The sequence below is a fragment of the Rhineura floridana genome, chromosome 3 (assembly GCF_030035675.1).
Source record: "Rhineura floridana isolate rRhiFlo1 chromosome 3, rRhiFlo1.hap2, whole genome shotgun sequence".
NCBI lineage: Eukaryota > Metazoa > Chordata > Lepidosauria > Squamata > Rhineuridae > Rhineura > Rhineura floridana.
The window spans coordinates 219709916-219722280 of NC_084482.1; positions in this window are offsets into that span (position 1 = coordinate 219709916).

Below are 12365 nucleotides of genomic sequence, written 5' to 3' on the forward strand. Positions count from 1 at the left end.
GCTCTGGCAAGCTTTGTTGGTGGGCTCGCGTTGAGCCCATATCAGGTGTTTAGGAGGAGTCTTAGCACAGAGGGACATGGGTGATGCCACCCCAATTTCAGTGATTACAGGCAGAGGGAAATATAGCCATGGGGAGGTGGTGAATTACCATTGAAGGCAAAGGCAAGGCTACCTGTCTCTGATGGTGGAGGTCTTGAGGAGGGGGGGGGAATTGACAAGAAAGAGTGGTTCCCACAGTGCTTGCTTAAAATCCCAAATGTACCCATGGGATTAAAAACACTGGCAAACTCTGGCTTAGAGAAAAAAGTGAGCAGTGGAGGGTCACAATAAAGACGCATAAAATTAGGATGGTGTGGAGAAAGTGGGGAGGTAGAGGTTTTTCTCATAGTATTAGAACCCAAAGACTCCTTCACAGAGCATAAACTCAAACTGAGGAGCAACAGGACGTGATGGTGGACACCAATTTAGGGAGTTTTGAAAGTGGATTACCCAACTGCCAGGATCAGAGGCTGCATGTTACTGAATACCAGTTGCTGAGGAAAAAGAGCAGGAGTAGACTCTTCCCCTCATGCTCTGCTTGTGAGTTTCCCAGAGGTGTTTTATTGGCTACTGTGGCAAACAGGAAGTTAGATTAGATGGGCAGTTAGGATGATGCACCTGCAGGGCTCTTGTCAATGCTCTTGTCAGGAGAGTGTTATGGAAATGTGTATGCAGAGATCCTCAGCGGTCTGAGCTGCATGTGTGCCAGTGTGTATTTACCTGAGTAGCAGGCTTTTACCCTGCATCAGCATCACTGAGACTTAAGACTTAGTAAAATAAGAAAAGCTACTTTATTTATAGAAATACATAGCAGATCGGAAAGGCATACATAGTTCTAACTAAGTTGGAGGAGCAATGCCCAGACTTGGGTCTTGCCCTCATAGCTCAGGAGAGAGAGCAAAGACAAAGATGTCTCCTCTCTCCTTGGACAGTCAAAGAAGATGACAAAGGAAGGAGGGGCAGGTCAGCTTCCCTCAGCTTATCAGTTTACAATGGAAGGAAGCTAGGTAGAGAAGAGCACAGGTCAAGGTAGGCAAGCCTAGCCAGCTGGAGGTCCCTAACTGTGTCTTCCTTCTGGAATACAAGCAAAATAACCCAAACAGGAGTTGTTCTTGCCCCCAAGTCCAACAGAAAGTTCATTCCAAACTCCACACACTCACACACTTTGTCTCATGTGAAACTTTGGAGCCACATCTGCAATTTCTCACAAACATGTTTATCTCCAGCTCTGCCCCTAGAGTCACTCAGAGAGTGCTGGATGTTGGGGAGATGAACTTGCTTCCCCGTATAACGATGAAAATCATGGTGATCTATCTTTGCTCTTTCCAAAACTCAAGAGATATTTCCAGAAAATGCACAAACATCAAATCAAGGGCAGAATGATGTTATTTATTCCACTGTGCCTGGGAAAAAACAGTTGGTGCACAGAGAATCGCCTGTCCTGTGTCAGAAAAAGAGTTTTTAGCTTCTTCTGTTAGCTGGCTCTGGAGGAGAGAGAAGAACTCTCAAGACAGGTGCAGGAGGCAGAGCCAGAATGAGATTTCTGTTGCTTCTGTTGCTACTTGTGCTGCTCATGCCCCATGGAATCTGTGCGAACTTGAAGGCAAAATGCCCCTTGAATCTGATCAGGGAAGTATATGATGCACAGAATTACTACCAGCCTGGAGACTTCCTCATCAGCGGGATCATCTCTCCAAAATATTTTGTTCGGCAACTTCCATACATCTTTTCCCAGCCCCCTTTCTTCAGGCTTACGCAGTAAGTGATTATTTGTAGATGGGCTTTATGTTTCCCATTTCCTCCAGTGGTCCAATTTACCAGGGAGGTAGCTTCTGTTTCAAGGCTGGGCAAACTGTAGCCCTCCAGTTGTATCTGGACAACAGTTCCCATTGTATCCGGCCATTGGTCACATCTATTCTTGGTTTCTCTTGGTCATCTCTGGAAAAATGTTCTCCCTGCTATTCTGCTGTGTTACTTTTTGAAGTATGTGATACAAGAATGCAAATGAGTTTGATCAGGGATCAAATCCATGCACTGAGTTAACCCAAAACACACAGCTGCTTCAACCTACTCCTCTTCCTGTATTTCTGTGCAGGTCTATATATATATATATATATATATATATATTCCCTCTGTCCTTTTTGAACAAGTTATATCCTTCAATTGCTGTATTCCAATCATGAGAGTCATCCCACCAAGTTTCAGTTATACCTATCAATTCGTATGTACTCTCCTGTATTAAGAGTTCAAATTTGTCCTGATTGTTTCCCATACTCTGGGCATTATTATACAGACACTGAAGACCATGTGATTTGTGGCCTGGCTTCCTTCCTACATTTTTATGAAGACTATTACTGGGACCCATTAGAGCCATTCCCTCAGTTCCTCTTGCTGTGCAAAAACCTTGCTTAGTTGTTACTGCCATGTTTACGTCTCCCTTCCCCTTAAGATTCAGTTTAAAGCTCTCCTGATGAATTTTTCCTTGCTGTGGCCAAACACATTCTTCTCAGTCCAAGTACATTCACTCCATAGAGTTCTATGCAACCTATCTAAGTATATAATATTTTTGTAAGCTATGATGCCATCATGCACGGGGGAAGGGTGTGGTAGCTGGATGGCAAGCAAGCGGGTTGGGGAAGGGGAGAAGTAAGAATGTCTGGTGAGGGGGCAATGGCAGGTGGGGGTGTGCAAGTGGCAGGGGCAGGCGGGCAAGCGGGCAGTGGGTGGGTGGAGGGAGAGCAGGTGGAGGGGAGGGTGAAGTTGTGAGGGGCAAGTGGGGGCAAGTGATTGGGGGTGAGTAGGTGGGTGGCAGCAACAACTCAGGAGGCAGTCAGGTTTTGAGGTGGGTGGCGGTGGCAGCAGCAGCTTGTGCAGGGAGAAAACTTAAACAGGCTGGCGTCAGGTGCCTGGGATGTGATTTTTGCTTCCCTGTCATAAATTCAAACTGAACTCCTGAAGAGTGCTCAGTTCTCTTCACTGGGAAAATGGAATCCCCCAGTTGAGGCCCTGCTGTCAAGAAAGCATCACAGAGTCCACATTGCTCCGGACCTGCCATTTTGTGTCAGGTTCTGAAGCCAACAGGGCAGGGCAGGAGTTGCACAACCAGTTGGAGACCTCTGTGTGAGCAACGTGCACTAACAAACTCAACATGAATATTTTAAAGCCATGCTCAGCAGATTCCCTCTCCCATACTGTGCCCCTTGTATGAGAACTTACTTTCTTAAGGAGCCAGGCCTCTGGTCTGAAGACGGACACTCCTTCTGCTTTCCGTGGCTCGTGCCTGGTATGCTTCCTGGGCCCTTGGACCACTGGGGTTGTCTACAGGCCCTGTTGCTACGGGAGGATGTTCTGTTGACTCCTGCCTGTCAGCCTCAGTGGCCTCCTGATCTCCAGCAGCAGCCTCAGAGCTCTGCACCTGGTCCACCTGCTGAGTCAGAGGTTCTCTCAGACCCTGATTCTGAGTCTTGATCACTGCTGAACTCTGGGTCATGAGAAGTTGTAGAGTCCCTAAAGTTCAGGATCCAACACCTAAGTGCCTTTGCACATGACCCCTCTTCCCCCTCTTCATGTTTCACATCATGTGAGAATAGGTCCAGAGCTGACTCCGGGTTACTGCAGGATTCTGGAGAAAGACAAGTCCTTCCTGGAGACTGGACCCCGGAGGAACAGCCTGGCTTTGGCACTCCAAGGAGCCCTGGGTGGCTAAGGCTAGCAACCCTTTTAGTTCCCACAATGTCTTTGTCACACTGGGATCCTCCAGATATTTTGGACCACAGCTCCTACCAGCCCCAGCTGGCACACCAATGGGAGCTATAGTCCAAAATATCTGGAGGGCACCTGGTTAGCAAAAGCGGATGTACAGCAAAGCTAGGTTGGGGGCTTCATGGAAACTGGAAAGAGTGGCTAGTTCCTGCCAACTCAGAATGAAAGGAGACCAGCAGTGGATCCCCACCTGGGTAACTGCCCAAGGATGACAGGTACTGATGCCAGTCTCAGATAGGGCTACTCTGCTGACTGGTGTGCAGCTATAGAGAAAAGAGTACGCTCCACCAAGTGGTGGAAGCAGAAAATGGAGAGAAAACATAGCATCTGACCCCAGGATGCCACATTCATCTGCATGTTGGATACAGCTGCACTTGATGTTTTACTGTAGTGGTTGAGTAAGTTAACAGACTGAAGGGCACTTGTGCCACTTGTGCCTTCTTGTCAGCTAGCTATGGATGAAATCACACCTCTAATGAGAAGCTTGCAGTTGAGCTGTTCCTATTGTCTTGGAGTTGTAAAGTTTCTCTGCTGTTTTTCCTGGCATTATTGCCTTTTCTAGTGAATCCTGTTTTCTCATTATGTTTCCAAAGTATGATATTATTCATTTCACATTTTAGTGATAGTTCTGGTTTAATTTGTTCTAACACCCAATTAGTTGTCTTTTTCACGGTCTATGGTATCCTCTCTCTTCCACCACCACATTTCAAATTAGTTGTTTCTTCTATTATTCACTTTTTTTCATTGTCCAACTTTCACGTCCATACATAGAGATCAGGAATACCATGGTCTGAAAGAACCTAACCTTAGTGTTCAGTGATACATCTTTGCATCTGAGACCTTTTCTTGTTCTCTCATAACGTAACTTGCATGGAATATTAAGGTGATAGTTTGATAATTACTGCATTCCCTGGGATCCCCTTTCTCTTGTATTGGGTTGATATTAAATGTTTCCAGTCTGTGGGCTATTGTTTTATTTCCCATATTTGTTGACACATTTGTCAACATGAGACTGAATCTGTCCAAATTTTGACAAGAATCTGTCAAGAAATATGGAAAAACTGAACAATGGACCACAGACTGAAAGTGTTCAATATACATCTCAATTCCAAAGAAAAGTGATCCCAGGGAATGCAGTAATTATCGAACTATTGCCTTAATAACCCATGCAACTAAGATTCTCCAACAAAGGCTCTTACCATATATGGAGCAAGAAATGCCAGACGTCCAAGCTGGATTTAGAAAAGGAAGAGGCACTACAGATCATATTGCAAACATATGTTGGATAATGGAATGGACCAAGGAATTTCAGAAGAAAATCACCCTATGCTTTATAGATTACAGCAAAGCCTTTGACTGTGTAGATCATGAAAAACTATGGAATGCTTTAAAAGAAATGGGTGTGCCACAGCATCTGATTGTCCTGATGTGCAACCTGTACTCTGGTGGCTAGTGTAAGGACAGAATATGGAGAAACCAATTGGTTCCCCATTGGAAAGTATATGAAACAGGGGTGTATTAATCAAAATGGGGACAATAGTCAAGAAATCAGAAGAAGGCTAGGACTGGGGAGGGCAGCTGTGAGAGAACTAGAAAAGGTCCTCAAATGCAAAGATGTATCACTGAACACCAAAGTCAGGATCATTCAGACCATGGTATTCCCAATGTCTATGTATGGATGTGAAAGTTGGACAGTGAAAAAAGCGGATAAGAGAAAAATCCACTCATTTGAAATGTGGTGTTGGAGGAGAGCTTTGCGGATACCATGGACTGCGAAAAAGACAAATAATTGGGTGTTAGAAGAAATTAAACCAGAACTATCACTAGAAGCTAAAATGATGAAACTGAGTTTATCATACTTTGGACACATAATGAGAAGACCTGATTCACTAGAAAAGACAATAATGCTGGGGAAAACAGATGGAAGTAGAAAAAGAGGAAGGCCAAAGAAGAGATGGATTGATTCCATAAAGGAAGCCACAGACCTGAACTTACAAGATCTGAACGGGGTAGTATATAACAGATGCTATTGGAGGTCGCTGATTCATAGGGTCACCATAAGTCATAATCGACTTGAAGGCACATAGCAACAACAACAACAACAACAACAGTAGTAGTAGTAGTAGTAGTAGTAGTAGTAGTAGTAGTAGTAGTAGTAGTAGTAGTAGTATCATGGCTGAGTTGCTTGTGGATCTCCAGATGTTGCTTGACTACATCTCCTGTCTTCCATGACCTTTGGCTATGCTGTCTGGGGCTGATGGGAGTAGGGACCTAGCAACAACTGGAGGGCCACAGGTTCCCACCCCTGTCCCCTTTTCTTCTTCCCTCGGCATCTTTGGTAAAATAGCACCTATACTATGCTGCTGTGTTGCGTTTTGAAAAATGTAAAGAAATCTGATCAAGGATCAAATGTTTCCTTTTCTGTTATGTCTTTTTAAATCTTAAGCCTGAGAACAGGGACTGCCTTAACAATGTGAAATGCTCTCAGAGACTTTTTTTGACTGAAGAGTGGGATAAAAATGCTTTAAATAAAATACAAGCCGGTGGACTTTCTCATTAATGGAGCCAGAGCTCCAAAATTTGATAAACAACTTTTTCACACAAGCCATTCATTCAACCAGTATTCATGTTAAGTAAAGATGGATTGATATATTTAGTGTTTCCACACTGCCTGCACTCAAATTGTTCCTAGAACATCCCCAATTTTCTAATCTGCACTGGTGGTCACCTCATGCAAAACGCTTCCCCTACTTGACCCCTCTCTTCCTTTTGAAGAACAACTGGGGACTTCATGAACACTGAGACAACATCTAATCCTGGCAAGATCACATATGACTGGGTAAGGGATTCCAGCATAATTTCCACCAAAGAACAGCCTCTTTGCTTAGGCACAGGCTACAGCTCAGACGGGTCTTTCTTAGTGATCTAAACAGAAATGGCAGTGCACAGCTTCCCCTTCTGTCCCCAGCATAAATGCCTAATATAAAGGTAGCAAGTATGTTTGAATGTGTTTGAATGACATCTATTTAAGGCCCCATTAACATGGGAAGTGAATATCAGATTAAAGACAAAGTGTTCCCCATTGCGATAGATTTCCAAGATTCACACTGCCAATCCGCTGTTTTCCATTCATGTTTTAGTATCACTTTTTCCTTATGACCCCACCCCCCAATTTACATGTTTGCTCCTTCCAGAGTATTGCTAATGAAGAAGGGGGGGGGGGTTGCTGAAGCCCGGAGAGTGTGGGGGTACAATTGACACAAAAACTTCATTTTTATGTCAATTTCATTTCCTCCTGATATATATCTGTCACATACGGAACTCAGAATGAAGAGGGGGGTGCAATCTCCATGACTATTCAGGCATAAAAGTTGAAGCCAAGAGATCACCTCAGCATGAAATTGTCATGACATTGACCAGACCCCCCTCCTATTCCTAGTAAAACCCTTTCTTCCTTTTTCTTTTTTTTAAATTAGGTTGCCGGAACCAGGTTTTGTGTGTGTGTGTGAGAGAAACAATGCTGCAATAAACAGTAGCCGCTGCTGCCTCTGCTGCCCCCATTATGCAGGAAAGTCATGGGGGTAGTTCAGCTTCGCTTTTGTAAAGCCTAAGGGAATTTGGCTGGAAAAAGTATGAAAGAACAGGAGTGAAGGAAGGCACTTTACTGGGTGAGCAAGGGGTGAGAAAAAGGAGGGCTCCAGCAGTTCTGGAGCAGCCAGTTGCTAGTTGCTTCTTGAGCCACCGGAAGTAAAATTGAGAGTTTAGTGGGCAGAGAAAGGGGAGTATCTGAAGTGACGGTCGACCCTCCAGCAAAAAAACTCAGAGCAAAGCGTTTAAGAACATAAGAACATAAGAAGAGCCTGCTGGATCAGGCCAGTGGCCCATCTAGTCCAGCATCCTGTTCTCACACTGGCCAACCAGGTGCCTGGGGAAAGCCTGCAAGCAGGACCTGAGTGCAAGAACACTCTCCCCTCCTGAGGCTTCCAGCAACTAGGCAGAGCACAGCCATCATGGCTAGTAGCCATTGATAGCCCTGTCCTCCATGAATTTGTCTAATCTTCTTTTAAAGCCATCCAAGCTGGTGGCCATTACTGCATCTTGTGGGAGCAAATTCCACAGTTTAACTATGCGCTGAGTAAAGAAGTACTTCCTTTTGTCTGTCCTGAATCTTCCAACATTCAGCTTCTTTGAGTGTCCACGAGTTCTAGTATTATGAGAGAGGGAGAAGAACTTTTCTCTATCCACTTTCTCAATGCCATGCATAATTTTATACACTTCTATCATGTCTCCTCTGACCTGCCTTTTCTCCAAACTAAAAAGCCCCCAATGCTGCAACCTTTCCTCGTAAGGGAGTCGCTCCATCCCCTTGATCATTCTGGTTGCCCTCTTCTGAACCTTTTCCAACTCTATAATATCCTTTTTGAGATGAGGCGACCAGAACTGCACACAGTATTCCACAGTATTCCGCACCATAGATTTATACAACGGCATTATGATATCGGCTGTTTTATTGTCAATACCTTTCCTAATTATCCCTAGCATGGAATTTGCATTTTTCACAGCTGCCGCACACTGGGTTGACATTTTCATTGTGCTGTCCACTACAACCCCGAGGTCTCTCTCCTGGTCGGTCACCGCCAGTTCAGACCCCATCAGCGTATATGTGAAATTAAGATTTTTTGCTCCAATATATATAATTTTACACTTGTTTATATTGAATTGCATTTGCCATTTTTCCGCGCATTCACTCAGTTTGGAGAGGTCTTTTTGGAGCTCTTCGCAATCCCTTTTTGTTTTAACAACCCTGAACAATTTAGTGTCGTCAGCAAACTTGGCCACTTCACTGTTCACTCCTAATTCTAGGTCATTAATGAACAAGTTGAAAAGTACAGGTCCCAATACTGATCCTTGAGGGACTCCACTTTCTACAGCCCTCCATTGGGAGAACTGTCCATTTATTCCTACTCTCTGCTTTCTGCTTCTTAACCAGTTCCTTATCCACAAGAGGACCTCTCCTCTTATTCCATGACTGCTAAGCTTCCTCAGAAGTCTTTGGTGAGGTACCTTGTCAAGCGCTTTTTGAAAGTCTAAGTACACTATGTCCACTGGATCACCTCTTTCTATATGTTTGTTGACACTCTCAAAGAATTCCAATAGGTTACTGAGACAGGACTTTCCCTTGCAGAAGCCATGCTGGCCCTGCTTCAGCAAGGCTTGTTCTTCTATGTGCTTAGTTAATTTAGCTTTAATAATACTTTCTACCAGTTTTCCAGGGGCAGAAGCTAACTGGCCTGTAATTTCCAGGATCCCCCCTGGATCCGTTTTTGAAGATTGGTGTTACATTTGCCACTTTCCAGTCCTCAGGCACGGAGGAGGACCTGAGGGACAAGTTATATATTTTAGTTAGCAGATCAGCAATTTCACCTTTGAGTTCTTTGAGAACGCTCGGGTGCATGCCATCTGGGCCCAGTGATTTGTCAGTTTTTATATTGTCCATTAAGGCTAGAACTTCCTCTCTTGTTACCACTATTTGTCTCAGTTCCTCAGAATCCCTTCCTGCAAATGTTAGTTCAGGTTCAGAGATCTGCCCTATATCTTCCACTGTGAAGACAGATGCAAAAAATTCATTTAGCTTCTCTGCAATCTCCTTATCGTTGTTTAGTATACCTTTGACTCCCTTAACATCCAAGGGTCCAATCGCCTCCCTAGATGGTCTCCTGCTTTGAATGTATTTACAGAATTTTTTGTTGTTGGTTTTTATGTTCTTAGCAATGTGCTCCTCAAATTCTTTTTTAGCATCCCTTCTTGTCTTCTTGCATTTCTTTTGCCAGAGTTTGTGTTCCTTTTTATTTTCTTCATTCAGACAAGACTTCCATTTTCTGAAGGAAGACTTTTTGCCTCTAAGAGCTTCCTTGACTTTGCTCGTTAACCATGCTGGCATCTTCTTGGCCCTGGCGGTACCTTTTCTGATCTGTGGTATGCACTCCAGTTGAGCTTCTAATATAGTGTTTTTAAACAACTTCCAAGCATTTTCGAGTGATGTGACCCTCTGGACTTTGTTTTTCAGCTTTCTTTTTACCAATCCCCTCATTTTTGTGAAGTTTCCTCTTTTGAAGTCAAATGTGACCGTGTTGGATTTTCTTGGCAATTGGCCATTTACATGTATGTTTAATTTAATAGCACTATGGTCACTGCTCCCAATTGGTTTGACAACACTTACATCTCGCACCAGGTCCCGGTCCCCACTGAGGATTAAGTCCAGGGTTGCCGTCCCTCTGGTCGGTTCCATGACCAACTGGTCTAGGGAATAGTCATTTAAAATATCTAGAAACTTTGCTTCTTTGTCATGACTGGAACACATATGCAGCCAGTCTATGTCTGAGTAGTTGAAGTCACCCATTACTACCACATTTCCTAGTTTGGCTGCTTCCTCAATTTCATATCCCATCTCAAGGTCTCCCTCAGCATTTTGATCAGGGGGACAATAGATCGTTCCCAGTATTAAGTCTCTCCTGGGGCATGGTATCACCACCCACAACGATTCTGTGGAGGAGTCCGCCTCTTTTGGGGTTTCCAGCTTGCTGGATTCAATGCCTTCTTTCACGTATAGAGCGACTCCGCCACCAATACATCCTTCCCTGTCCTTCCGATATAGTTTATATCCAGGGATAACCGTATCCCACTGGTTTTCTCCATTCCACCAGGTCTCCGTTATGCTCACTATATCAATGCTCTTCTCTAAGACCAAGCACTCCAGTTCTCCCATCTTGGTTCGGAGGCTCCTAGCATTAGCGTACAGGCACTTGTAAGCAGTGTCTCTCTTCAAGTGTCTTCGGCACTTGTGGTTTGGCCTGTGGTAATTTTGCCCTTCTGAATTGATATCCTGTGCCCCTGCTCTCACAATGCCTACTTCTAGGCCTACCCTTTTTAAAATTTCATCATTTCTTTGGTCTTTATCCCAGCGGGGGAGGTTTATTCCAAACCGGACCTTCCTCAGCTCCCGTTGGATTTCCCCCCTCAGTCAGTTTAAAAGCTGCTCTGTCACCTTTTTAATTTTAAGTGCCAGCAGTCTGGTTCCATTCTGGTTCAAGAGGAGCCCATCCCTTTTGTACAGGCCCGGCTTGTCCCAAAATGTTCCCCAGTGCCTAACAAATCCAAACCCCTTCTCCCGACACCATCGTCTCCTCCATGCATTGAGACTACAAAGCTGTGCCTGTCTGGCTGGTCCTGCATGTGGAATTGGTAGCATTTCAGAGAAAGCCACCTTGGAGGTCCTGGCTTTCAGCATCCTACCTAGCAATCTAAATTTTGCTTCCAGGACCTCACAGCTGCATTTCTGCATGTCATTTACATGGGAGGGGGGTACAGCAAAGTGGAGACTGTTTTTTCTTCTCTTAATGCATTTTCAGTGGGTTGCTTTGATCCAGATTTAAAGGGAAAAGCAGCGACACACCGTCCCCTTGTCTCCAGCGTCATGTAAACTGTATGAATTAAAATGGGGTGCAGGTGGCACACATCTCACAGTAAATCTCCATGTGAACCAGCCCTTATAACAAGCAGAACCAAACTCCATCTCACAATTGAGTGTTTGGAGAGAGTGGAGGGGAGCGTGAGTGCTCAGGCACTGCCCTTTGGTGGAAGAATCAGGGTGTTAGTTTCAAGTATTTTCTGCTGATATTTTGGAGGGTGTGTGATTTATGGTACTGCCATTCCAAAGAGAGTGAGGAGAGAACAGTTCCTTGAGGGAGTAAAATGAATGACAAGAGTGCTCTCCTTCTGTGGGTCTCTCCTTTATAATTTGATGCAATATTAGTCTGAGAGAATATTTTTCCCCAGTGGAACTACTCAAGACCGTACCTCAGCCCAAAATAATGTATGCTATCACAAGCCTAGACAAGTGCATTTAGGGACTCCCTTTGGGTCCTGAGACTTCCCCCTCACTGCTGCACCCCTCAGCTGATTTCTGTCAAGGGGTCCTTTGGGGTCCCTCTTGCTTTGTTTCACTGAAGGGCTGGACTGCCTGTAGCTAGCCAGGATTGAAGCAGCCTTTGTTGACCTACAGTGCAATCCTAACCATGTCTGCTGGAAAGTAAGCCCTACTAATGTGTGTATGTGGGATTGCAATTGCAGCTTTCCCCCCTTTTATGAGAATAGCCTGAGATCTGTTTCATCGAAGGAGCATCTATGTCCCCCCCTTTGAAGTAGCCAAGACCAGAAAGCAACTGAAACCTTTGCAGTAGTTTCCCAATATTTTTGGACATATATATATTATTTATATCAGAAAGATTGTGTGCTTGTCCTCTTTTGCAATGGAGTGTCCATCTCCCCATTTATATTCTGAAGGGGGAAATCGATTTCTACACTGAAACAAGGATATGTTTTTTCTCACCCTGCCCTCAGCGCAGGCAAACAGATAAACATTTTGGGATCAGCTATTGTGAGATTGCCTGGAAAGACCCTTAGACTGTTAAAAGAAAGAATGTGTTAATTGAATTGACATTTTTATTTCCTTGAATGGTGAACAGCAATTTGACACATTAACTGATTTACTTATTGCAGTGTGT